Here is a 27026-nt window from a genome sequence, read left to right as displayed (position 1 = left end):
AAAAAGTTTAATAAAACTTCAAATTGTGCTATCATATTTCAAAGGCAATGACCAGTTAGAGCAACTAATCAAAGACATAATGATTTAATGACTGCTGCTCGTGCTCCCTGGAAGGGCTGTAATTGAGGGGCTGTGATCACTGGACCACCAGCCTCAACAATGGCAGACGTTGCATTTGATCTGCCATCTTTGCAGCTGACTTCCTACAACCGCGGAGTTAAATGATACACTTTGGGGTTATTCAGTCCATCACATTCCCCTCTGTGGCCAGCTGAACCTGAGAAGACTGGGGAAAATATCTGCTAGAAAACCTTTTTAACATTTTGCATTTAAGAAGGACTTCTCCGGAAATTCTCAAGAGCACTCTGATTTGTGGCTTGAGAAATCCTGGAAGCCATAAGATCTGTGGTGCTTACTGAGTCAATCAAGTACAAAGATCAGAGCGGGGAAACAAAAGAAGAATGCTATTGCTGATTCTTCTTGCTCTTGTGGAAATACATTCCTTTAAACACTAACAGATTTCTTCCCCCTAAAACTGCTTTGACCATAACTTCACAACTTCTTAGCAGGGTCCTTGGCTATTGTGAACGATTAAACAATGTCATTATTATCGCAGGACAAGGCAGTATTGTAGCAACAAAGTAAAAAAGTCTCATTTCTTTCATCTGGAAATAATTTAAATACATCAACTTTTTTCAACTTCAAGTAAGAACATATTAGAAGATTCTTAAATATTGCTGTAGAAGCCAAATTAATTTCATTGCAGTTTAATATTAAGAATAAACTGTGACCACTCTAACCATCCACTCCATTTTCCTTCTGAAGTTCGTATCCACCTACATCTGTAATTATCATACTTACAAGTTTGTGTTTGTGTTACAGTTACCACGGTTTTCAAAGCTTTTCCTTTTAACAGTTGCATTGTGGGGTTAACATATACCATAGTTGTAGACCTTTGGACTGTAGCTTCCCAGGCTCCTCCGTCCCTGGGATTTTCCAGGCAAGAATAATGGAGTGGGTGCCATTCCCTTTTCGAGGGCATCTTCCCGACTCAGGGATCAAACCTGGGTCTCCTGCATTAGAGGCAGATTCTTTACCAGCTGAGCCACAAAGAAAGCCCCAGACATTCCTTACTGTTAAATATTTAGTGATCTCAAATTTTATGCTATTAAAGCTACTATATAGGTACAAATAATTATATACGGAAATATTTATAGATATGTGAATATACATGCTAGACTATAACTTGTATTCCTTTATTTTGCTAAATCTGCTGAGAGGACCAAGAAGAAGTAACATCCCAGTAGCAACAAGCATACCTAGACCCCAGATCTTGGTTTCTAGTACCATTCTCCAATAAACAGAACCAGGGAACCTTTGGAAAAATGGTTAATTCTAGGACTGAGAGACGAAAAGCACAAGATGAGCCTGAAGCATCTTGTAGTTCTAGGAAGTAAATAACCACTAAAACGAACAGGTAAACAAAACCAAATGAAAGAGCTCCCAACAGCTGAAGGCTGGAATGATTTGAGCACGAAGAAAAACAAAGCAGTACTGGATTATAACCTCAAGTATAAAATAAACAGCCCATACTGATATAAGTGATCAAATAAATTAATAAATGGGGAGCAGAGGCAAATATTCCAGGCCGAAAGATTTTCAAGTAGTTTACATAGGCAGCCTTCCTAAAGGAGGGGGCGCCTAATTCTCTGTTCCTTAAGTGAGGGCTGTGCAGAGACCTCCCTGCAAAGAGGACAGTGTGGAGGGGCGCTGGGGGAGGGAGTAACTCAGTGGAGGAAACTGACAAACACCCTCTAGCCAGGTGATCAAGGTCAAAACTGACAGTCTCATCTTGTTGATAGTGCATAGCCTCAACATGATATGATGTGTGGTCTTCCTCCCCCAAACATGAAACTCCAGACTAACCCTGAGAAAAACATCAGACAAATCCCACCTGAGGGGCCTCCTGCAATAAGCCTGACCAGTCTTCCTCAGAATCATCAAGGTCATCAAAGACAAGGGAAGTCTGAGAAAATGCCCCAGCCAAGAGCCGCCAACGGAGACGACAGGACTACATGTCACGTGGCAGCCAGGGTGGGGTCAGGGTGGAACAGAGAGGCAGTATGTAAAAACCAAAGTGAAGTGAACTGAAAGTCGCTCAGTTGTGTCCGACTCTCTGTGACCCCGTGGACTCATCCATGGAGTTCTCCAGGCCAGAATACTGAAGTGGGTAGCCTTTCCCTTCTCCAGGGGATCTTCCCAACCCAGGGATCGAACCCAGGTCTCCCACATTGCAGGCGGATTCTTTACTGGCTGAGCCACAAGGACAGGGGGTGGGACGAACTGGGAGAATTGAACTGACACACACACACTAGTTTTCCGCGTCAGGTGGCCAAAGTACTGGCAAAGATCCCGACGCTGGGAAAGATTGAAGGGAGAAGGAGAAAGAGGGTGACCGAAGATGAGATGGTTGGACGGCATCACCGATTCAAAGGACATGAACTTGGGCAAACCCCGGGCGGGAGATGGTGAGGGACAGGGAGGCCTGAGTGCTGCAGTCCACGGGGTCGCAAAGAGTCGGACACGACTTGGCAAATGGACACCTATATACACTGCCATGTGTAAAACAGATAGCTAGTGGGGATCTGCTATTTAGCACAGGAAGCTCATCTCGGGGCTCCGTGATGACCTAGATGAGTGGGATGGGGCAGGAGGTGGGAGGGACGCTGAAGAGGAGGGGATACACATATACGTGGGCTTCCCACGTGGCTCAGTGCTTAGGAACCCACCTGCCAAGCAGGAGACCTGGGTTCAATCCCGGGGTTGGGAAGATTCCCCAGAGAAGAGAATGGCAACCCACTCCAGTATTCTTGCCTAGAAAATTCCATGGATGGAGGAGCCTGGTGGGCTACAGTCCATGCGGCCACAAAGAGTCAGACACGACTGAGCAACTAAACAGCAGTAACAACAACAGGGCTGATTCACTTCCTTGCGAAGCGGAAACTAACACAGCGTCGTAAAGCAGTGCCATAATCAGCATCTCTGGGCGGAGTATTTATTCCTCCCAATTGTTTTGTTTCTTTAGAATTACATGCCAGGAGTAACATTACTAAACAAAGGGGAAATTTTGTAGCTTGTAACATATACAGACAGAACTATCTGATCACGCTGTACCATTGCTTCTACTCACTAAACCCACTTTTACAAACTAAAGACAATTTGAATCTTAGGGTGGCGTCAATATTACGTGTCACGTGTACCACTGAAATTCCTAACATCTTGAACGCCCACCCCAATGGGCAGTTGTGTGAAAAGATTTAATTTATCATTGTGAAGGTGGGCTTCAGCGTATGTTTGTTAACTAATCTTCTTCAGAAGCAATAATCTACTGAGGCTGGTTCTTTGGGTTGCTGTTCTGTTCCCCTGCATTTCATTTAGAATTGTTGACCTTTAAATTACTTTTTCCTTTTAGGAATTTACAATGCATATTTCATAAAAATGCACCATGCCTGGAAAATCCCATGGACAGGGGAGCCTGGTGGGCTACAGTCCGTGGGGTCACAAAAATGTCAGAAATAACCTAGTGACTGAGTACAGACATACATGTTTGAACAAGTTTCCAGCTAACTTTCAGGATTAGCTGTTAATGATTAAAAAATAAGCTTTGATCCACTGAGAAAAAAGTTTGCTCATGTTCAATTTAGATCTCAGCTTCTAATTAGCACACAAAATCATCTTTTTAATAAAAGTGACAGAGTTTAATGAAATTAAAGAGAGAGCCATGCTCAGCTGACTTCCTGAGACTCCCTGGCACATACGCCTGTGGTAACTTATCTACTCCAAGAAGGTCTGAGCTCAGGAATGGCCTCAAGACTTTGGTCAGGAGACAAAATTGGTGTCTTAAACAGGGATGAACTGTGATAGTTACATATGAAAAACAATGTTGTAATCACCAGTACATCCAGAAAATACTGTCTGACATAGATAAGTTTTATCAGGACACGTGATACGAGGTGCTCTTCTTATCCATTTTGTATACAAAATCCTCAAATAAATAGCCAGGAAAAGAAACTACACCAACTTAATCCAAAGAAGTACCAACTTCATGGACTGATGGTTTTAAGACCTGAGGTGTTCATCCATCACTTTCATGAATGGATAGGGAACACATAAATCTGTACCCCATATACATTATTTGGGTTTAAAAAACATATTATTTAAACTTCTAATTCTTTGGGAGAGAAAGTAATGTGTTATAGAGTGGCAGGACCCGCAAACTGCCAAGAAAAGAGCATCAGGACAGCAATGAACGGCTGCCTCCAGGGAGAACTGGCTGCAGGGCGTGCGTCTGGGCTCAGTGGGTTAATCACTGAATTGGATCCGTGTGGTGTCTACACACTGCCTTCCTCCCAAATGCCAGGTGTGATAAAGAACAGATGAGGAAGCGGGGTGGGGTGGGAAAGCGGGACTCTCACCGCCCCACCCAGCAGCAGTGCAGGGTGGGTGTGGGGTGACGCAGGGCTCTGTGCCCCGATCCCCTTGTCGTCACCTCCATCAGGGACCTCCAGCACGTCCAGGGATCCTCAAAGGGTAAGGGAGACGACACAGCAAGAGGGGCAGAAAGCCTGGGAGGCCAAGACCACTCAAGGTGTGCAGACCCCGGGAAAGAAAGTCTCCGACAGCTTGAAGGACACGTGGGTTGAACTTGTAACTTGTATGAACTTCTAATGAGCTTCTGCATGAGTTCTATGGACCCTCTGTGCTCCTTTTTTTTTTCCGTGAGCAAAGTAAAAGTAGTGCTGGAAGTACAGCAGGTGTCTTGAGGACGGGCTTCACATCTGGCCCCTCATGTTTATATAGATTTCATTCTTGGGAAGCATGGTTCAGTTCCGTTTGGTTCAGTTGCTCAGTCGTGTCTGACTCTTTGCAACCCCATGGACTGCAGCAGGCCAGACTTAGAAAGTGCAGTCATTAAAAAAACAATCTGAGAACATACTGAACTCAAGACAAGAATAGTATAAAAGGAATGAAATGTGTTACTGAAATAGCTTCCTGTAACTTTTGGTACAGTTCAATAATTTTATGAAGGCCAGGCGTTCGTTCAACGTGACTCTTACGGCATCATCCATCTACACGTCCCTCCTTTTTAATGTTTAAACGTCCCATCCAGGAAGGACGGAGGACGCAACGAGTTCGACCCTCAAAGGCCAAGAAGCTCCAGCAAAGAGAAACAGATGAAAGGCTTTCTTACCAAAACACACTGTAACAACAGCTGATGACTACATCATGGGGAGTCGTGGTGACGCTGCGGACAAGTTTTTTCCCATCCTTTTAGTCATAAAATTTGAACCTGGAAGCACTTTATGAAACACACAGTAGCTCTCTCTCACGCACAGGAGGGTTGAAGAGAGGAATTCCAAAAGAAGACTCTGCTAGAATTAAAGGGGAAGACCCGAACCGTCCATCTGACTGGACTTGGACTTTTTCAGATAGCAGGAAGATGAATTTTTATTACGTATCCTGGAGACTGTGCTAGAGCAGCTTAGAAGGTCTCAAAATTACATCTTAAACAATAAACTGAACATTTTGACAGAGATCATATAATCAACCACTAACCATATAGTATCCTGGCTGCAGTATTTGACATAAATACTCCGGCAACTGAAGCCACAATAAACACCCATAACCTTCAAAAAAATGTATGATCAAGAGGAAAAAATACAGATGATTAAGCTTAAGAAAGTATGGAGGTATTTCTGACAACTGTAGAAATACAGTTCAGAATGGTTTCAGGAATTATTATATTTTATAATTCCCTCATAAAGGGATTATGCATATACATATGTATACACGCACACAGAGACATACACACATACACACTTCTCCACTCCTGGCCACACACTGCTCCAGCAGAATCATCAGATAAGGTCCCAATCAGAGATAAACTCAGTGATGTCTCTCTTCTGCTTTTAACTAATGGCAGAAATTTATTTTCTAATAAGTTCAACTTGGGTGAAAACGTAAAACCAAATTAGCAAAAGTCAACCTCTCTCAGTGGTTCCCAATTTTTAAAAAGCATGCATGTCCCCTTTGGATGACTCTGAGTCAGCAGCATTCTAAAGTGGCTCTGCTTCCTTGTTGATCACAAACTCAGTACAAGCTCACTTGTGACTCTACAGAGGACCCCTTGTCTCAAGACCCCCGGCACCCCTGGAGGTCTGTTACCTGCAGGCTGGGAGCTCATTCTCTTTCCTGCCTCCAGACAAACTGGGCTTGATGATCAACACAAGTCCCAAATGGGCAGCCTGGGAGTCAGCAGGGCCGCCAGCAGTGACTCGCGGGCACCGAGGAACAACGTGACGTCCCTAATCAAGATGTTGTTACTGTTATTTAGTCGCTCAGATTTATCCAGCTCTTTTGCAACCCCATGGACTGTCTGTGAGATTCTCCAGGCAAGAATACTGGAGTGGGTAGCCATTTCCTTCTCCAGAGGATCTTGCTGACCTAGGGACTAAAGCTGGGTCTCCTGCATTACAGGTGGATTCTTTACTGCTGACCACTAGGGAAGCCCTCTAATCAAGATGGCTGGCATCTAAATTTAAGGCAAAAACGTTTAAATAAAAGGCTAGGTGGGAGGTCAGAGAAAAAGCCCACCCAATGATTAGACACCAGGTCAAACGTGTGTGTGTGAGCTCAGTCACGTCTGACCCCGCAACCACATGGACTGCAGCCTGCCAGCCTCCTCTGTCCATGGGGTGTCCTCTTGTCCATGGCAAGAATACAGGAGTGGGTTGCCATGTATTAAGTCCAGTACTGGACTTAAGTGCCCTTAAATCACTGGGTTGCCTCCTCCAGGGGATCTTCCCAACCCAGGGATTGAACGCACATCTCCTGCATTGGCAGGTAGATCCTTTAACACAAGCGCCATCAAAAAAAAAATGAGCAGATGGACGCCAGACACTTTTACCCTCTCCCATCGTCAAGGCGCCGTGACTGGCAGGCCCAGCATCCTTTCCACTGCGGGAGGGCTGAGCGTCAAGGTGTCTTCACCTCCTGCTTGGGCGGCGGGAGCGCCGAGTGGCTAAGTACAGATGAGTACGCGACGATGGCTGCTACTAATCGTTTATTGAATAATGAAACTGACACAACTGATAAAAGGTTTCAATCTTGAGAAAAATGATGGATCGTTTTGCAGTTTACTGGCACTGCCATTTGTGTGACAAATGGTGGGAGAGCCCCAGTTAATCTCTGCAGACCTCCAGCCCGAAGAGGCAGCTCCCAGTCGGAGCAGCCAGGTAATCACGAAGAGCTAATGCCACGGCTGCACGGAGCCAGTGAGGGCTAGAGACCGGCGTTTTATCAAGGCTGATCTCCGAATCAATTTGCACAATGGATTTTTTTTTTTTTTTTTTTGGTGATGGGCGAGGGAGAGAAGAGATAGAGAAAAGAAAGAGCCACAACAAGAAAGAAAGATAAGGCCCGGCCAGAGAGCACACAGTCCTAACGCGGAGAAATGGAACTGTCCGTGAGATCAGAGCATAAATGACTTCTGCCCGGCGCGGGGTGGCAGATAGATTTTCTCGGTGGTGAAGTCTGATCTGTGGCATCAGAGTGCCTATCAACGTTGTTTGTCACCAGAGAGCGCAGCGCTGCTCTGCTTGGAATCTGCCTTCTGCCCACAACCAACACAAGATGTTTATTCTTTTAGATCTTTTTCTGTTATTCTGTGGGAGAGTGGGGGGCAGGGAGTGTGGCTTTAAGGACATTGAATATACAACACTCAAAATAGCACACTTATTTCTATAGTATTATATGTCATGTCTTATCTTAATTTGGGTACAAATCAAACCAATTTGACAGGCTCTTCTTCTTCCAAGAAACTGACGTAACGTGAAAACCAGAACTTGGTGTTCTGGGCCCTCTGCCTCTCCCTCGTGCCTGTATCACCAGATTGGGGGAAAAGTAATTAAAGAAGATAACGCACAGAGTGCAATTAGTATAGAGTTGGCCAAGAAGAAGTAGTCAATATTAGCGGTGATGACGACATTCAACTTCCAAAACAGAAAGGAGCAAGCCTCTACTTACATTACTGTCATTGCCCATTGGTAAGGTCAAGACAGACGTAAGTACAAGCATGGCAAGATTTCAGTTACACGAACAGAAATGAATATGAGGTGCCCCTGATAAATTACATCATCCCCATTGACTATTCTACAGCATGAAACAGTCAGGGAACACGTCTAAACGTAACCAGGAATTTCAGGCAGGAAAAAAATGTTAAATGCAGTAGATTTTTAAAGATGGACATTCTCTAAGATGACGATGTTTGCAGAGATGAGAGAATGAAACTACACAGTTATTAATCAGGACACACGTGGAAAGTGTGTTATGTAACTTTAAGTTATAAATCAAGGGTTCTTCAACCCAAGTATGAGTGCTGGAGGCATTAAGAGCCTGGGGATCCATGTCTAGTTGGGGACCCCGGGGAAGGTGTCTGTATGAGAAGTGCTGCCTTGACAGCCATCATAACCTTCCTTCCAAGGTTCAGTAAATTAAGTGGGGTGGGGTGGGGTGGGGAGTTTCTTTTCTGTTTTTAAGTGGAGAGCTTCTCACATAGTCTTTAAGTTACTGGGTGCTCAGTTGTGTCCGACTCTTTGCGACCCCATGGACTGTGGCCCACCAGGCTCCTCTGTCCATGGGATTGTCGCGTGGGGCAAGAATACTGGAGTGGATTGCCATTTCCTTCTCCAGGGCATCTTCCCAACTCAGGGTTCAAACCTGGGTTTCCTGCACTGGCAGCAGATTCTTTACCACCAAGCCACCGGCGAAGTCCTTTGGTTCATTAAAGGATTGCAAAGAGTCGGATAGGACCTAGCGACTAAGCACTCACACACACGCCCTTTCCTTTCAGCCACAGTGCATCTAGAATGCCAAGACGGGGCTAGACTAAACGACACTCTGAAAACTTCTGTCTTTCAGGGCATCTTGTTGGCTTCACGTTTGATAACACAAACTTTGGAAAACACACTGGTTTATATCACCTAAAACCACCCTCGTCCAAAAGAAATACTTTGGAACCCAATCAGTAGCTCACGTGGGCTCTTTCTTCTCGACCTGGGGACACCAGCAAGCAGGAGTGTGGTGTCTCCTGCCGTCTCCAGCTTTCTGTCTAGGTGGGGGGCAGGGCCCAGCCCACGTGAAATGTTTCAAACAAGCAAGTCACGTACACAAAACAGCATTGTCCCTTGGCAGAAACTGTCTGTCAACTGAACTGCCTAGATCAACAAGAGTTGAAGAAAAGATCACTGTGTACCCCACCAAAGGGTCAGCCTTTTAGTGGTACAACCATCGACTATGGACATTCTACACACCCCGCTGTCAGTGCCCAGGGAAAAGAGCTCCATGCAGGGCAGGAACACCGAGTCCGAGATGCAGATCTTCGTTAAAGCTTCCGTTTCAGTTCATACACGTGCAAATCCATGCTTTACCATGAAGCGGTTTTTCTTCACCTTTAATGGTAACTTCTGCCACTACTTTACTAGGGACCTTCTGTAAGCCTGTCATGACATTGTTTGTGATAGTGCAGACATTTCTAAGTTGGCCTCTGTGGGGGGACAGGCTCCCCAGCCCTGGAGGGGCTGGAGGGAGACAGTGAATGGTTCACCCTGGAGATCCACCAGAAGGGGCTGGAAGAGCCCAAGGAACAGGACCCACTTCTGCATGGAAGCAGCTCTTATCCACCCCAAAGTACACCAGGAGTGTTCACTGACCCATGGGTGGGTACCGCATTAACGGGCATGGTACTCTGGGTGAGGAGAAGCATCAGCTTCAACGTTTCATCCACACCACTTAATAGATCACCTCTGGTGGTTACTGTCTGAAAGTGAAAAAGTCGGTCGTCATGTTCAACTCTTTGGGATCCCGTGGACTATACAGTTCATGGAATTCTCCAGGCCAGAATACTGGAGTGGGTAGCCTTTCCCTTCTCCAGGGGATCTTCCCAACACAGGGATCGAACCCAGATCTGCTGCATTGCAGGGGGATTCTTTACCAGCTGAGCCACTAGGGAAGCCTGGTTACCATCTACCACCCTTGAAAACCATGGTTTAACTAGAGATCCCTTGAGTCAGAAAACAATGTCCCTGGGCCTGTGTTAGGTGAGCCAGTATAAACTACAAATGTACTGCAAGTGATTTGAGTCCTAAGAGTATTATTTTAATTATGATTTGTAATTTGTTTAATTTATTTACATTTGGCTGCACGGGGTCTTCAATGCTACACTCGGAATTCTCTCGTTGGGGTGCGCAGGTTTACCCCTGTGGTGGCTTCTCTTCTGCAGCGCGCAGGCTCTAGGCGCACAGGCTTCAGCAGCTGTGGTGCACAGGCTTAGTGGCCCTGCGACATGTGGAATCTTCCTGGACCAGGGATCGAACCCGCGTACCCTGCACTGGCAGGCAGATTCATCCCTACTGCAGCACCAGGGAGGCCCACGAGCATTATGTTAATACACGCAACCGGAATCCCAAGAAAGGAACTAGGCGCTCTGTCCTACACACACGCATCGCAGAACTCACGGCACCCTGACCACAGTTCCAGGAGGCGTCGTCCTGCCATCTTATAGCTGGGAGCTCGGGGCAGGAGACACAACAAACTGGCCCAGGCCCTCCCACCGGTAAGAGGCGGAAACCAGCCCATGCTGGCCTGGGTTCCCGACCGGCCTCCCGGCTGCCCGGGATCCCTGCTTCTGCCGTCAGGGCTCCTGATGCTGTTCGGCCGCCTGCCTGCCTGGGCTGGCCTGGCCGCACGCGGTGGGAAGAAACCCCGGGCGGACAGAGTCTTGCTGGTCATTGAGGAAGAACAGGACATCCGGGCACCCGCGGTGCTGGCTGTGTCGCCTTCATGGACAGTGAGGTTCCAAGCATTTACAAAAGTTTGAATCTGTGAAGAATCTTTATACTTTTGATCACCTCCCCCCACCCTCCCGCCCCCGACACCAACTCACAATTCAAAAAGATATTAGAGGAGACAAGGAGAGAAACATTTTCCATAGTTGGAGCAATGACTAGAAATAAAACCCTTCCAAGAAATACTTCCGCAAAAAGAGAAATTTCTTCTTCTTCATTAGAATAAGCAATTGCAGAGTGAAATGCCTTAATTACCCATGAAGCGAGATGGCCTTATGTGATTGGCTTCGCTTTAAAAGCACTAGGAGTACCCTGTATTAAATGCTCGTGTCTTTTTCCGGTTGCTGGAAAATTCCCCAAGCCCATTCAGCAACCTCTGAAAGTAATCCCACACAGAATAAAACTATTTAAAAACTTTTAAATATTTAATCTACTTTATTTTCAACTGGTAAAGGGATGCGCGTAAAAAGGGATTCATTTTTCTTCGGCATCCCATTGTGTGCAGTGGTTCTGTAGACTGCCCTTTTAAAAAAATTATTTATGTTTGGCTGGGCTGGGTCTCCAGTGCTGTGTGAGCCTTTTCTCTAATTCCAGTGAGTGGGGGCCACTCTCTAGTTGCAGTGTTCAGGCTTCTCACTGCGGAGGCTTCTCTCGCCTCAGAGCACAGGCTCTGGGGCGTGTGGGTTTCAGTAGCTGCGGCACACGGGCTCGGGAGCTGCGGTTCCCGGGCTCTAGATCAGGGGTTCAACAGCTGCAGCAGCTGGGCGGGCGTAGCTGCCCCACAGCATGTGGGCTCTTCCCGGACCAGGGACCTAACTTGCGTCTCCTGCACTGGAGGGCAGCTTCTTTACCGCTGAGCCACCAGGAAAGCCCTCTGTCTGGGACTTCCCTGGTGGTCCAGTGGCTAAGACTCTGTGCTCCCAGTGCAGGCAGCCTGAGTTCACCCCCTGGTCAGGGAACTATTAATAGATCCTGCATGCCACAACTAAGACCCAGCACAGCCAAATAAATAATAATGATAATAAAAGGTACGGTTTTCTGATTTAATGTGCTGTTTGGAAAGAATAAGTCCTGAAAATACAGGAATATAATTGTGGGGAACAAGCTAGAAGATAGTGAAATATCTTTATACCGGCTCTTCTCCTCAAGTTCGGAGAGAGAAGAAATATATGGTGGTGGTGGTTTGGTTGCTCGGTTGTGTCTGACTTTTCGGCCTCATGGACTGTAGCCCGCCAGGCTCCTCTGTCCATGGAATTCTCCAGGCAAGAATACTGGAGTGGGTTGCCATTCCCTTCTTCAAGGGATCTTCCCGACTCAGGGACTGAACCTGGGTCTCCGGCATTGCAGGCAGATTCTTTCCAGTCTGAGCCATTAGGGAAAATAAACTGTTTCCCTAGGTATTTTACCAGCGATTTATAACAGTGAGGTCAAAGTAAAACTCAGCTTGTTTGAAACAATACAGCAGTACCTAAACATGCATACAGGTCATGACATGGATGAGGGACAAGTGTGGAGTTTAATGAGGCCCCCGGAACTGAAACAAGAACACAACTCCTTCCCTGGGGACACACGGGCCCCAAAGGGCCACCAGCCACCAGCCTCGCCTCTCCAACTCTGCTCTGAGTCTCCTCGTGATCTTTCTTGGCCTCTGTCCCTCCAGCAAACAATCTGATGGACTCAAGTCACTGCATTGATCACAACCTGCCGCCTCATACGTTTACTATCTGCGACTCATTTTCCATAGGCGACAGCAACACAGGGGGTTCACACGCTCTCCTAGAATCTCGCCACGTTCTGGCAGGAGGTAGAGTCTATTTCTGCTGCCTGGAACCAGGACTTGGTGTTTCCTATGATCACGGTGGAGTGGACGCTGTGTACCCTCTAAGCCTAGGACGCAGCAGGAAACGGGGCTCCTTCCTGGCTGCGTCTCTCTCCCATGGCGCGTGCCCCCTGCACTGGGAGGAAGGCCGGCCACGTGGGGATGAGGGTGCGGGAGGGCCCTGTGTAGGTGCCTTGGCCCACAGCCAAGGTCAGACCAAGAGTCAGGCACGTGAGGGACCCGGGCTGCAGATGCTTCCAGCCCCGGCATGTACAGCCTTCTGGGTGAGGCCCCAGACACCAAGGAGCAGAGAAAAGGCTTCTCAGCTGTTTCTGTCCTAATTCCCGATCCACTGAGGGCAGGGATGCTTCTAGGGGAGCGCTCTGCTCTGGCGGCTGGATGCTCCATCTATCTGTCTGACTGGCTACGGTGGCAGGGCAAACGCAAAGGGGCAGGTTCTTTTTATTTACTTCCCTAGCTGTGTTGGCTCTCAGTTGCGGTGCACAGATTCTTTAGCCGTTTCAGTCATGTCCGACTCTGGGTTGCTAGGCCCTCCTCCAGAGGATCTTCCCGACCCAGGGATGGAACCCGCGTCTCTCCTGTCTCCTGCATCGGCAGGCCAGGTTCTTTCCCACTAGCACCGCCTGGGAAGCCCGAGTAGTTGTGGCACGCGGGCTTATTTGCTCTGCGGCGCGTGGGACCCTAGTTCTCCAACCAGGGATAGAACCCTTGTTCCTTGCATTGTAAGGTGTATTCCTCACCACTGGACCACCAGGCAACTATGGCAGGTACTTTTTGAGGGTAAGACTGCTTTGAAAACAGCAGCTATGACCCAAATACGAATTCTGGTGTATTTAACAAAACAGTTCACAAAATTTGAGCTTTTATAAGTTTGAAATTTGATTTAAACCAATAAAACTAGGAAAAAAATAAAATCAATACAACAGAGGAGGGACGCTAATGGTAGAGCGCCTGGGGCAGAGTAATGACGTCCAGTGGTAAGAGCGTCCTTGGGGGCTGCCACGTCCTGGCGGGTGCCCCACACTCAGATGTGTCTGAACCTTGGTGGTGTGCGTCCTTGACACTGTCCTAGCTGACCTTCACCTGACCCTCCGGTTCTCAGCCCTGATGAGTTGGAATCAGCTGGCGTCTAGGCTCCCCAGAGGCCAGCTGGACCCAGATTTTGGTTTTAAATCAGTGATTTTAGAATCATCCAGGGAGCTGGCTGGCTGGCCCCTCCCTTGTGCCCACCTCCATTGGACCAGAGCAATCACGTGGTACCCCTCTCCCCAGAGTCACCACCTGTGACCTGACCCTCCCGCAGGCGCTGCCTGGCCTGCCAGCATCTTCAGCCCTTCTTCCCCATGACCGGGGTCTGCTGGCCACCCCATCCTCATCATCTCCTCCACTCCCTCCTGCATCCAACCACGACTCAAGGTTGGCAGAAAAAAAAGAAAGAATCATCTCTGGTCTTTAAGATTCTATTTACTCTTGAGTGGCTCATCACTGGGAAGTGATATAAAAATGCAAGTATCCCAGAGAAGATGGAAAAGCTGACCTCTGCCAGCAAACTGAAACGGGAAGAGGTGCCCACGTGCCTTGACTACGCAACTGCTGCTGCTCGGGTAGAGGAGCCAGGCTCTCTGGAGAACATCTGTCCTCACGTTTAGAGAGCAGTTCCTGATGGGGAAGAGTGTGGGCTGATGGGAAATCCCAGAGGCCCTAAGGGAGGCTGTGACTGACTCGGGAAGGCAGGGAAGGGGATCAACCGTCACTCACGTACCAATGGAAGGAAGCCTTCACTAAAGGTATTTAGGATTTTCTAAAAAGGAAAACAGAAAGATTTCAAACCACATTAAACTTGTATATTTCTGTAATTAAGAGGCAGCCAAAAAAATGGATTCATTCAACTATAGGAGATCTTCCATTTCCTGCTTTAGATGAGGAAAAAAAGGGAAGTCACAGCAGCAAAAGAAAAGAGGGCATCTGGTAGTTATTCAAAAAGCTATACATACTCCAAAGGTCCAGGGCTTCTCTGGTGGCTCAGAGGTAAAGAATCTTCCTGCAATGCAGGAGATGTGGGTTTGATCCCTGGGTTGGGAAGATCTGGCTTCCTGATAGCACAGTTGGTAAAGAATCCACCTGCAATGCAGGAGACCAGGGTTCGATTCCTGGGTCGGGCAGATCCGCTGGAGAAGGGATAGGTTACCCACTCCAGTATTCTTAGGCTTCTCTTGTGGCTCAGCTGGTAAAGAATCTGCCTACAATGTGGGAGACCTGGGTTTGATCCCTGGGTTGGGAAGATCCCCTGGAGAAGGGAAAGGCTACCCACTCCAGTATTCTGGCCTGGAGAATTCCATGGACCATACGGTCCATGGAGTTGCAAAGAGTCGGACGTGACTGAGTGACTTTCACTTCTTTCACTTTTGGGAAGATCCCCTGGAAGAGGAAATGGCTACCCACTCCAATATTCTTGCCTGGGAAATGCAAGAGGAGCCTGGCGGGCTACAGCCCATGGGGTCACAAAACAGCTGGGTCGACTTATCAACTGAATGACAACGAGCAAAGGTCCCAGACCACCTGCCACAGTGGTGGCTCTTCCTGCGGGCACATCGTCAGGGCACCGCAGGCAGGTAAGTCTCCCCCACCGCCCCCAAACTGGGCCACTTTGGGCTGGCGAGTCCTTCCCTCCCTCTCACCTCCTGCTGTAGGAGTCTGATCCCACAACGAGGGAAAAAAAAATAATGTTTTGGGGGGGCCAGATTTAAGAAAGTAGTTTACTTAAACTGTTTACATTATTTAATTAATCGGCCTTTTTCAGGGTAATTACATGTTAATTACAGGAGGTATTCTGCGCCTGGTGATGATGGAACTGTATTTTCAAGTTATTGGCTCTTTCTCTTTTAATGTGAGCATTGGATTCACTTGTTCAGGTAAAATCACCAGGCTGTAAACAGGTTATCATCACGTACGCCAGTTTCTAAAACACCTACTTTAAACCTTAAACAATTTGCTAATTCTGAATTTGCTATTTTCCAACTGTTACAAGAATACGTTTTTGTCAACATAGCTGGGGTAAAATGACAGAAGTTTTTAATGGCTTGAGTATTAACTTATTATAATTAAGAAATATTCTTTTGAGCCTATTGTATTCAATACAAGTCTCTGCTTTATATGAACTTAAGTCTTAGGGAAAGTCCTAGATAAGCCAAGATTTGTAGTGAGGGAAGACCACTGAAAAGACACATGACCTTCCAAAGGGAGGGTTGGTCACTGTGGAGACTCAGTGGGAGGCTCCTTTGAAAGTCAGAAGAGGACACCCGTGGAGGGTTTCATCGCAGGGCTGATGGGTAGCGAGGGGCCAATGACTGGGTGCAGTGATTATTGCCAACAGGTGATTAACCTAGATTTTCTGTTTTGTGATTTTCTTTTTTAAAGATGTATCTCTAACTCTAAATTTTGATGGAAGTTATTTTCTTTCCATGACAGTGAGAAAGAATAAATCCTCTGTGTGTGTGTGTGAGTGCATTCGTGTGTGTGTGTGTGAGTGCATTTGTGTGTGTGTGTGTATGAGTGCATTTGTGTATGTGTGTGTATGAGTGCATTCGTGTGTGTGTATGTGAGTGTGTTTGTGTGTGTCTCTGTGTGTGAGTGCATTTGTGTGTCTCTGTGTGTGTGCATTTGTGTGTGTGAGTGCATTTGTGTGTGTGTGTGTGCATTCGTGTATGTGTATGTGTGAGTGCATTTGTGTGTATGTGAGTGCATTTGTGTGTCTGTGTGTGTGAGTGCATTTGTGTGTGTGTGTGAGTGCATTTGAATGTCTGTGTGAGTGCATTGTGTGTCTGTATGTGTGAGTGCATTTGTGTGTCTGTGTGTGTGAGTGCATTCGTGTATGTGTGTGTGTGAGTGCATTCGTGTGTATGTGAGTGCATTTGTGTGTGTGTGTGAGTGCATTTGAATGTCTGTATGTGTGAGTGCATTTGTGTGTGTGAGTGCATTTGTGTATGTGTGTGTGTGAGTGCATTCGTGTGTGTGTATGTGACTGCATTTGTGTGTCTGTGTGTGTGAGTGCATTTGAATGTCTGTATGTGTGAGTGCATTTGTGTGTGTGTGTGAGTGCATCTGTGTATGTGTGTGTGTGAGTGCATTTGTGTGTGTGTATGTGAGTGCATTAGTGTGTCTGTCTGAGTGCATTTGTGTGTCTGTGTGAGTGCATTTGTGTATGTGTGTGTGTGAGTGCATTTGTGTGTGCGTGTGTGTGAGTACACTTGTGTGTCTGTGTATGTGAGTACACTTGTGTGTCTGTGTGTATGCAGAACATGAAGTTAAGGACTCCAGTAGTTTCTCTCAGGGCTGCTGAGTGACCATGCCTACAGTACACCCTGATTCTGCAGAGTCAATTGAAGAGGAAAACCACTCCCGCTGCACAAAGAAGACCGGTCCAAATGAAAACCAAGTCAAAGAACGAAGCTATAACACCCACTCTTGAGTCATGAAGAGTCAAATCAGGGTATTGAGGTACCCAGTGTGCAACTGAAGATTCTGCCTTCTACAGCTCCCATACGGGGTGCACCGAGCCCTTGGGAATTTCCTAAAGTAACTCTACCCTGAACATTCATTGGAAGGACTGACGCTCAAGTTCCAATACTTTGGCCACCTGATACAAACAGCCACCTCATTGGAAAAGACCCTGATGCTGGGAAAGATCGAGGGCAGGAGGAGAAGGGGGTGACAGAGGATGAGATGGTTAGATGGCATCATTGACTCAATGGACATTCTACATGTCAAGAATCTGAATTTGGAAGCAAAAAATCTTGACTTATGACAGTTTTTTCTCAAACGTATTAACATGTGCTTAACCAGTAGTTTCATATTAGGTGGCATCAAGCAATTATTCTGGCAGGAGAAAAATCCCATCCTTTCAAATCTCACTAGGCTTGGAGACTGATTGGAGGAGGAAATGGCAACCCACTCCAGTATCCTTGCCTGGAGAATCCCATGGACGGAGGAGCCTGGTCAGCTACAGTCTGCCAGTCCACGGAGTCGCAAAGAGTCAGACACGAATAAGTGACTGATGCTTGGAGACGGGTAACAGGAGGTACACAGCTGGAGAGAGGGCGAGGGGACAGGGGACAGTCCTCTGGGCACAGGCAGCAGAGGTCACCACACCCAGGCACGTGGACACAGTTCCCACAAGGACTAAAGGTGGGCCAGTGGATGGCAGGAAGAACTCATTACTTCTTTTCCTACAGACGGAAATATCTCTAGCTAATTAAAGCTTTTTGCTGAGACGGTAACTCACCGACAAGAGATCTATCTCCCCAAGCTTGAGACAGCACCTGGATTAATTCAGGAACCCGAACCACTGAGGTCCCGTCCCTGAGGTCCTCCCCGTGCTACACGTGGGCTTGGCAGCCAGTGCCGTGAAACACGTCCAGCATTCTCCAACACGCTCTCATTAAACAGAAATTAGATGGAGACAAGGGAAGCCTACAAAATTGACTAGGAGTTCGGATGCTCTCAACGGCTAATGTGTCCGTTTTTCACCTGAAGTCCTCTCCAAATGCAGTTTTGCTATTAGGCAAAACTCAAAGAAAAGTAATCAATTCCAACGAAAAAAGCACTTATCCTGGGAGGACGGTGTGTGTGGCGCTTCAAACCCCCTGGCTGCCTGCCAGAACCCAGACACGAGCCATCAATGTCTCTGACTAGGCGAGGAGCACAGGGGCCATGCATAATTGACTAGAAGATGGGCTAGAACGGTGGCCAATCAGCGGGTGATCAGAAACGCGTGGAATATTCAGCACCACTTGATTACATGGAGGCTTGTCCTTTCGCTCTCCTCACGAAATCTCTTCAAGGTCCAGAGTACTGTAATAAGATCATTACTGTCAAGCGGTACGGATCGCAGGCAATGAGTCTTCGGATAGGAACTCATACTTCACAAGCTCTCCCGGTCTGTCTCTCTCTCTCTTTTTTTTTTTTTTTGTATTTTACTGCATGCAGAGGCGGCAAGGCGACAAGGTGGCAGATAATGATCACATCACCGCACGGCAACTAGAAAGGCACTTTTAAGAAGAAGCAGGGAGATATCAGCTGAAGAGAAACTAAAACATTTTCCCTCCTGCTTTTTTTTTTTCCCCTCCTTTTAAAAAAATTAAATAGAATTAAACTGTGTGCGGCAGTCGCTTTCATGAACTCAGAGATAATGTCATTGAATTTAACCATTTGAGAGATGCTCTTGCGGCAGCAAAGCCCATTACCCCACAGACAAATGGCCAATTTTCTCCATGTCCCGAGTACAAAAGGAGGCTTGTTAGGTTGTGTGTGCATCTCAGGGGCGACGACTGAAGTTTTTCACCATACCTTCTTCTTTCATTGGCGGTTAACATCCTGGGCTTAATACCTGCGGCCCCGTCATGTGTCTGAGATGAGAAAGGGGTGGAGTTGAAAGGCAGGAGCGCATTAGCAAAGATTCCTAAATAAACACACCGAGTTCATCTCAAGCCACACCCGCTCAAGGGCGAGTGCCTGGAGATCAGACCCGCCAGCAAGATGAGACGGACATCTGATCAGACTTAGATCAGCCCAAGGCAGGGTTCCAATGAATGACGGGGAGCGAGATCAAAAGCTCCCCTCCTCCCTCCGACTGTCCTTAAACACGCTCGCTCCCCAACTCCAAAGGCCCACAAAGGACGTGGTCCTCATAATGAACTTAAAAGCTGGGCTGACTGCCTCTGAGTCAAACATCCTTAAGTCCAAAAAAAGTTACGTCATGTCCCCTGGACGTTCTCTAATCCCGCATGTTCTAATTGTCTGCAAAGCAGCTGAGGCAGTGATCCTCAGCCTTCCTGGAATGTACACCCCCTGCCACAGACGCATGCAGCAAGAGCCATGTTGTCTGTGAAGAAGCCGTGTCGTAACGGGGTCCTGAGAAAAGAGGCTGAGGTCAAAGCTAGTAAAGGAATCGCTGCTTCCAGGTTCTTTAAGGGCCATGGTGGGGGTGGTGGGCACCCGGCTGCAATGGGGAGAAGCCTTTCCAGGAGCCTCAGGGCTGAGCCATGCCTGCAGAAGACTCCTCGTCACGCCCGAGCCACTGAGGGCCCGGCCAGGTGGACAGCACAGGTAGGTGCAAGGCAGATCATGCAGACTTCTGAGTCCCAGAGGCCTGAGGCAGACCCCCAAGTCACACTCACCTGCCCGCCTCTAGCAAATCACTTCACGTCACCCAACTGTAGTCCTCACTTGGGAAAACAGTAGATAACGCCACCTCCCCCTCTGACACTATGGGTTGTACGAAGGATGCAATGAAGTAACACGTGTTTAAGAGCAGTCACTGAACCACGGCTTCTTCCCTGGGGACTTAGAGACCTATTCCAACAAGGGACCCAAGACCCTGGGGAGGGTTGGGGCAGTGAACACAGTGGGTGGTGATTTGCAGAGTGACCGGATCCAAGAATACCACACACAGGAAGAGGTCACAGGCTTTATGAACTGAACGTCTGTGTCCTCCCAAAGTTTGTCTGCTGTTCGTCACCCACAATGTGCTGACATCTGAAGATGATGGTGGGGCCCAAAGAACATGGTTAGTGCCTTTCCAAGAAAGGGAGAGAGAGCGCTCTCTGTGCATCGAGGAAAGGCCATGGTGAGAAAGCTGACCCTGTAGGCCAGGAACCCAGTGGGCCTGCACCTTGATCTTGAACGATGTAGCCTCCAGAATGGAAAGGAATAACTTTCTGCTGTTTAAGCCACCTGGTCTGCGGTTCTGTTATGGTGGCTAAACCAGACTGAGACCCAAAGCATATGGAGTTTTTATTTGATATTTCCTGTTTGCCGAGTTGCTTTTACACAGACTGCATTTTGCATTTCGTCTCCATCCTTTTTGTGGGTATGTTTTATATCTTCAGGAAGAGAATGAAGTCGCCTCTACACGTGAGATAAAACACAGCCTCGTTTCATTATTGTTAGGGCTGGGGGCACAGAGGCAGCGTACTCAGCTAGAACATCTGAGTACAAGCCTCCCGGGCGCCTTTATCTCCTGAAGTCGCCCGGACGCTTGTGTCTAATGTAGAGCATCTGCGGGTCTGGGGGCTGCGTGAGGCAGAGACTCAAGAGATGTAGACATGCCATCATGTCTATCTTCTGAGCATGACAGCTTCCGTTTGCATCCCTTTGTGATAAAATACACGCGGAAGGCAAAAGGAGAAGAAGGACACAAGCCATCCGATGGCGAAGAACACACCAGTGGCCCGCACTCGGCCTGCCCTTCCTGGACGTTGGTCTGAGCAGATCATATCACACCCCCGATTTCATGGCTAATGAAATGCTCTCCAAAGACTCTGACAGCTCTACCATTATTTTGAGAATATCAAGAAGGTGAGAAATTATCTGAGGATCCCCTAAAAGTCAGTTTGACCTGGGGGGGGGTGGGTCTCTCCACCCAGGCAGAATTCCAATTCAGGGCTCCTGAAGGACAACGCCCATCCTGGGTTCTGCTGATGGACACTGGAGGCTGTGAGAGGCTTGTGCAGAAAAAGGACTCCAAGTGTTAGGGTCAGTAAAAGGAAGACTCCAAGCATTAGGGTCAGTAAAAGGAGGGCTCTGCAGCACACCTGTACACGTAGAAAGCAAGCTTGAGAACAGTCCACACTTTTCAAAGGGGAGTCTGCTCATCTGTACGGCAGGCAGTGGAGTGTGTCCTACTGCACCAGGGGTGTCTGTGGCTGGAGCTCCAAGCCACCTGTGTGTGTGCTCAGCTGCTTCAGTCGTGTCTGACCCTTTATGACCCCATGGAGACTGTAGCCCCACCAGGCTCCTCTCTCCGTGGGATTCTCCAGGCAAGACTACCAGAGTGGGTTGCCATGCCCTCCTCCAGGGGATCTTCCCGACCCAGGGATCGAACCCACGTCTCTCACGTCACCTGCATTGGCAGGCAGGCTCTTTACCACTAGCGCCATCTGGGACGCTCCCAAGCCATCTTATACCAAGATTTCTCATGTGTTCACTTTTTGTGCTTTCCTCCCTTTTTTTTGAATAGCAGATATTTCACGCTGGTGCCTCCAGGACCCAAGGTGCTAGGCTGGGGTCCCTTGGGCTTCCTGCACAGGCTGCTCCAGTGGCCACCGTTTGTTTACAGATCCGCTTTCTCCACTGGACAGTGGGCATTCTGAAGGCAGGGGCCACCTCAGTTACTCTTCCATCCAGTCCTAGGCATAGCTCTTGGCCTGCACTAGGTGATTAATGCACTTTCATGGAACTCAATCTAACGCTTTCGTTTGCGTGTACTTAAAAAAAAAAAAAAGGACCAAAAAGTCCTTCTCTTGTTGTCGGCTCATCATGATGGGAATCGTCTGATCTGGCTTCTCCTGCTGTGATCAACTCATCTTTGTTTATTTCCGACCCGCAGCCTTCCACAAAGGATCTGTGCGCACCGCCAGCTTCTGTGTGTTTGTGCTGGAAGGACTGAACCCTGCAGGATGGCTTTTGAGTCAACTGTGCCCCATCTAGGATGTCAATGTCTAGAGTAAACCCACATCTACTCAATTTTAGCAAGTTCATTCTTGTGGAAGCTGGAGTTACCACCTGAGAACTCTCTCAGGAAAAATGATCTGGTTTGTGGGGAGTAGGCAAGTCCATCAGGATATCCAGTGTTTCCTACCACGTCCGCCTCAAGGGCAAAGAACCCCAGCCATCCTGGCCCCCTCATCAAAGGTCCCGCGTTGTGGGGAAATCTTCTAGGAAGATGTTACAGTTCTCCGTATTTCACATTCGCTCTAATTAACTACTCAGTTCAAAGATTCAGAGGCACTCCAACTAGTTTACTAACAAGGAGGTTCCGTGAAGGAGTCTTTACTGCTAGGAGGAAATACGGTTGATGGTGGAATTTTGATGGAGTGGATGATGGAGACCTCTGACTGGCTTTCCTTCCATGGATGGCAGCTGCCAAGATTATAACATGGAACAGACACACTGCTGCGTGTTTACAAAGCAGGAGACCCAAGAGTGACCCACGATGGCGACACCTGACAGCTTTCAGTCTTCTCTGATTTTCATCACTGCTGCTGCTGAGTCGCTTCAGTCGTGTCCGACTCTGTGCGACCCCATAGACAGCAGCCCACCAGGCTCCCCCGTCCCTGGGATTCTCCAGGCAGGAACACTGGAGTGGGTTGCCATTTCCTTCTCCAATGCATGAAAGTGAAAAGTGAAAGTGAAGTCGCTCAGTTGTGTCCAACTCTTCGCAACCCCATGGACTGCAGCCTACCAGGCTCCTCCATCCATGGGATTTTCCAGGCAAGAGTACAGGAGTGGGGTGCCATTGCCTTCTCCGACTTCCCCCACTAACCACTTCCAAATAACACAAAATCCCATAAGAAAGGCCCCATAGTGGCAGGTTCTTGGTCATCATTATGTTTCTTGGCAGTCACGTGTCCTCCATTGCACGTAATATGGAGCAACCAGCGTGTTAACTGTGCCCACAGAGGAAAGGTGAGAGCATCATGGTGAAAAGACGCTTGAATAACAAAAGAAACAAACTGCCCTGCCAAATCCCCAAATTACCCAGCAATGCTCCCAACTGCCCGACACTCAGCATCACCCACTGGTCACAGATGAACCTGAGCCCCCACACACCTGCAGCTGCTGCTTTTCTGTAAAAATGAGTATGTAGGGAAAAAAAGTTGTACAATGCTCCTGCAGAATTCTTCATTTCCTCTCCAAGTGTCTTCCAAAATATCAACTAATTAAAAAAACTTTCTTCCTATGATGAAAGGACACTGATCAATTACAGCAACATCTGTTTTCTTGCGGGCAGGAGGAGAAGGGGACGACAGAGGAGGAGACGGAGACGACAGAGAAGGAGAGGGGGACGACAGAGGAGGAGACTGTTGGATGGCATCACCGACTTGATGGACCTGAGTTTGAGTAAACTCTGGGAGTTGCTGAGGGACAAGAAGGCCTGGCGTGCTGCAGTCTATGGGGTCACAAAGAATTGGACATGACTCAGTGACTGAACTGAACTGACTGAGGTGAAAATGAAACTGTTTTGTGACTAATTCAATCACTACCACTGGGGTTTTAGGCTGCTGTAAATAATGACATTTAATCAAAGAGTGATGCCTTTTGTGGCATTTTATTAACTAAGATAACCATTGTGTATTACATTTGCAGAATCTAACATGAAGTTCTACATGTTAGCTCTCCCTGACTTTTACAACTCATTGCTGGTTTATCTTTCTTCTGGACCACCCATGCCCTTCTTACATATTCTGCCTGAAATCACAGGTATAGTCCCTGGGGCATATCTTATTAAAAAAATATATTTATTTATTTTCTTTTGTTGTGATGCACATCGAGCACACGAGCTCAGCAGCTGCAGTGAGTGGGCTTAGTACCTCCTCAGCATGTGGGACTCTGGTTCCTGGTTTCCTGACCACGGATTGAACCGGCATCCCCTGTACTGGAAGGCGAACTCTCAACCACTGGACCACAAGGTAAGTGCCCTCGGTGTGTGTCTTATTCCCATATTAAGGCACTGAATGCCTTGGGGTGAGAGAGGAACTGATTTTTATTTGTCTTGTTTCCCACTGAGCCAAACACACAGAGCTTCCTCTGTGCTTGTTGTATGGTATTTGATGAAAGAATAAAATGATTCACAACTTTAGGTTGTGCTTTGAAAGAACGGAGGAAGACTAAGTCTCATCTGACCTCTGCTAAGTGGAGGTAATGAAATTTGTAATCATGCTGGAGGCCTCACTTCAGATGGCTTAGTGGGTGCAGCTGCGATGCGCAATTCATTGTGATGTTTCCTCTACCGAGTAATATTTCAGTGTTCATCCACGATCAACCATACAATGGGTCCAAAAAGACTCAGAATGAACAACCAAGGGATGGAGATGAGAAGGATAAAATAAATTCCGTTCTGAGACCTTTAGAACAAAGCACCAAGAACCCAAGGGGACAAAAAATAAATTAAAAAAATCAAACAAAAAGAAAACAATAACAAAGAAACAAACAAAAACCCCAACAACAACAAGATTTCCGAGTCCTCTCTTGTATAATAAGATTGGGTAAATCCAGACTGGTCCCGCATTTTTAAAGAAACATCTTTTCTCTACCACCTCTGAATTTGATGATCCATATAAAAGTCAGGGTCTTTACATGGAATCTGAGAAATATCAAGGAAGCCACTCTGCCTGCCCCACTCCTAGATTTAAAAGCCGCTCCACACACCTCAAAGACTTGCTTTTTGCCTGGTGGAAAGAGCTTGAGGCAGAGAATCAAGAGACAGTTCTGTCACCTACCAGCAACCTGACCCTGGACAAGAAAGCCACTTAACCTCTCTCTACTTCTGCCTTTTCACTGGGGAAACAGGGAAATTAACGCCTGATGCAAACTTGCATGAATGTCATAAAACTAACGAGAACTACCCGATTCGGGACCCGGAACCGGGACTGCAGAGATGACTGGCACAGTTTCAGCCATGATAACCTCTCTCCTGGACCCTGGATAAGAAGAATACCCAGAACGGATGGCAACTCAAAGGCAACGGCAAAAGATGGCAAGTCATTAATGATCTGCAAAATCCCCACTGCCCACGGGATATCCAGGCACACGCCCTTCAACTTGACTCTGGCCATGAGCCCAGGGCCCCCAGGGCTCACGTCCTTCCATAACCTAGGTTTTACTACGGTGGCCCAACCAGTGCTGAACTTGCCATAGGGGGACCTGGAACCTTGCCTCTCAGGGCAGCCCCGGCTCTGACAAAGTTTTCCTTTTAATATCTGAACCAAAATCCTCTTCCTTGAAGGTTTCACCCACTAGTCCCAGTGATCTCCGTCAGGGCCACCCAGGACGCGCTGGGACCGTCTTTCCATGCCTTCATGCCCCTCCTGCTGGCTCACCGCCCTCCTTCCCCACATCTGAGTTTACATTTGTTTTTTTAAAAAAACTTTTATATTGGGGTACAGCCAATTCACAGCGTTGTGACAGTTTCAGGTGGACAGCAGGGTAGCTCAGCCACACATTATACACACACACACATCCATTCTCCCCGAAGCGCCTCTCCCGTCCAGGCTGCCACATAACATGGAGCAAAGTTCCCTAAACAGTCGGTCCCTGGTAGTTATCCGTCTTAAATAAAGCAGTGTGTACAAGTCCATCCCAAACTCCCTAACTATGAATTCACTTTGGTTGGTCTGTAATCACTGTAGAGTTTAGCCCCCAGATCTGAACCTACCCATTTTCTTAAATATAACTAATAATTCTGAGCAAGTCAAATTCAATTTAAAATCGAGACTATCACTGATATTTTAATCCCATTGTTCCTGATGGTCTATTAAATAAGAATACAAGTAGTATTCATGATGCAGAAGATTTTTTTTTTTAAAGCTAAATGCCGCCTTCACGTTTTTCATGGGAAGCCTGGAGGCTGCTGGTTTCTGAGAAGCTTACCCTCAAAGTTATACTCGGCAGTGAAGTGCCCCATTGCTGACATTCTTCACGAATGGTCTAGTTTTCCCTGGTAAAGACATCACAAAGGTGTTTTTATCATTCCAAATGGGGCCACGGAACTGGGAAATGCTCACGTATTTTTAGAGAGTGCATGTATGGAAAGAACAGACCCACATCTGCAGGAGCCTCTAGGTAGGCAGGTGGGGGGCCTGATGCCCGGTGATACAGAGGGTGCGGGGAACACGCACAAGGTCCTCCCATGGTCAGCCCCACGGCGGTCAGCCCTCACCTGCCCGAAGACACAGCTCAGCTCTCAGTGCTGGGAACACCCAGACACACCCCCGCCTTTCCAAGGCACTTCTGCCTCAGACGATACTTAAGGCCACCCACACTAGCTCACACCTCGCAGTTCTTCCACACTCAGCCCCCTCCCAACCCCAGAGGGGGCTGGACTATTCTATGGTATTGACTCTCTCTATAGGCTTCTCAGGTGGTGCAGTGGGAAAGAATCCACCTGCAGAGGCCAGAGATCCAAGTTCAATCCCTGGGTCGGCAAGATCCCCTGGAGTAGGGCATGGCAACCCACTCCAGTATTCTTCACAGGAGAATTCCACGGAGCCTGGCAGGCTGCAGTCCATGGGGTCATAGAGTCGGACACCCCTGAGCAACTGAGCACGTATGAGGGCTGGGTTATATTTGAACCCAGTGACCACGCTGGAACTCAAAATATTCATGAAGGAACTCTTTGGTCACAGTTGCTACTCCCGTAATTTACGAGATTCAATCCATTCATTTTAAGTTGTAAATACAGGAAGAGGACCACTGTTCTAGTTAATTTAGGTTACACCGTTTTC

General features: G+C 47.6%; 1 protein-coding gene across 10 annotated transcripts in view; it reads right to left on the bottom strand.

The window, feature by feature from the left end:
* The window catches only part of AGAP1 (ArfGAP with GTPase domain, ankyrin repeat and PH domain 1), a 562171-nt gene that overhangs the window by 89955 nt on the left and 445190 nt on the right, over window positions 1-27026 (bottom strand). The window lies entirely within an intron of this gene.

The sequence above is a fragment of the Bubalus kerabau genome, chromosome 6 (assembly GCF_029407905.1).
Source record: "Bubalus kerabau isolate K-KA32 ecotype Philippines breed swamp buffalo chromosome 6, PCC_UOA_SB_1v2, whole genome shotgun sequence".
Lineage (NCBI taxonomy): Eukaryota > Metazoa > Chordata > Mammalia > Artiodactyla > Bovidae > Bubalus > Bubalus kerabau.
Note: the sequence above shows the minus strand (reverse complement) of the source record. Positions and strands in the feature narration are given on the sequence as shown.